The sequence below is a fragment of the Sitophilus oryzae genome, unplaced genomic scaffold, assembly GCF_002938485.1.
Source record: "Sitophilus oryzae breed Bouriz unplaced genomic scaffold, Soryzae_2.0 scaffold_1060_pilon_pilon, whole genome shotgun sequence".
In the NCBI taxonomy this organism is placed as follows: domain Eukaryota; kingdom Metazoa; phylum Arthropoda; class Insecta; order Coleoptera; family Curculionidae; genus Sitophilus; species Sitophilus oryzae.
The window spans coordinates 25,452-27,054 of NW_022145683.1; positions in this window are offsets into that span (position 1 = coordinate 25,452).

Below are 1,603 nucleotides of genomic sequence, written 5' to 3' on the forward strand. Positions count from 1 at the left end.
GAATTGTCCACACACTCACTCTTCGTTGTTTCCTTTCATCTGTTAATCTTATTTATTTTTGGTTTTCTTTTAATAACTATTGTCTTTGGTTATAAAATTTCTTGTCGATTATTATATTTTCGAAAATTTCGAAACTTCTTTACGCTGGGAGTAAAAATTCAAAGACCATCGCGGCAGCCATCCGCACACAAAATAGTAGAAGATGAAAAGTGGCATGGACAGCCTACGTCTTAGAAATACGTAGTGTCGCGACATGTATTTGTAAGTAGCCCACATTTTTATCAAAAATATTGATATTTTAATAAAATTCTCTGAAAGTGAATTAAATTATTTATCACTTTTTTATTATACGCATATAAAACTGTTTGTAACACGTAAAAAACAGTATTTTAATTTTTTTATAACTACTATAATAAAACTTAAATAGCTTATTTTGTAAAGAAGTTGGGAAAAAAATGTTGCTTAAAACGAATGTAATTTAAATTTATTAGGCTTCTTCTTAAGGTGCCTATTCGTTTCGAATATTGGCAATCATCCTGGCTATTATTATTTTGTTTGCCGCTGCTCTGAATAGATTTTTCGTTGTTGTAGTGAACCAAGTTCTGAGATTTTTCAGCCATGAGATTCTTCGTCTTCCGGGTCCTCTTTTGCCAAAGACTTTCCCTTGAAGGATGGAGATTAGGAGGTGGTATTTTCCTTCATTCCTCATTATATGGCCTAGATATTCAAGCTTTCTTCTTTTTATTGTGTTCATTATTTCTTTTTGTTTCTCTGACTAACAAATTTACCGCGCTCTGTTTGATACTTTATCAACCCATGGTATTTTCAAGATGCGTCGGTATAGCCACATTTCGAACTAACTTCTAGTCGTTTTTTTTCTGGGAATTAACTTTTGTTAATATCCCGACTCTACCCATGGTATAGTATGGACAAGAATGTAATCGGAGAGTTGATTTTTATTTCTAGGTTTAGATTGTGGCTCTTAAAGAGTTTGTCCATACTTTTGAATGCACTTCTTGCCTTTTCGATTCTAACTTTAATTTCCTGTGAGTGGTCCCACTGTTCATTGACTACTGTGCCTAGGTATGTGAATTCTGATACCCGTTGTATTGGTATGTTTCTAATGAAAAGTTGGCCTCGCGTGTTCGTATTCTTGCTTATTATCATAAATTTGGACTTTTATTGATGTTTACACTTTCAGCCTTTCCTCCTTCACTTATTTTGTCTATGAGCCGCTGCATGCTGATGATGTTGTCAGCAAATACGACCGTGTCATCTGCATATCTGATATTATTCAGGCGTTCTCCGTTTACCAGGATTCCATGTTCTTCTCCTTCTAGTGCTTCGAGTAAAGATTTTCCTCTGGATATAAGTTGAAAATGAGTGGTGACAGGATGCAACCCTGTCGTACTCCCCTCCGGATATTTACTTCGTCTGTGCATTCTTCCGAGTTCAATCTAATGGATGCTGACTGGTTCCAGTATAGGTTTCTAATTATTCTGAGATTTTTGCCATCTATTCCAGTGTCTTTCAGTATTTGCATCATTTTTTCGTGTTGAATTTTGTCGAATGCCTTCTCGTAATCTATAAAACAGGCAAATAT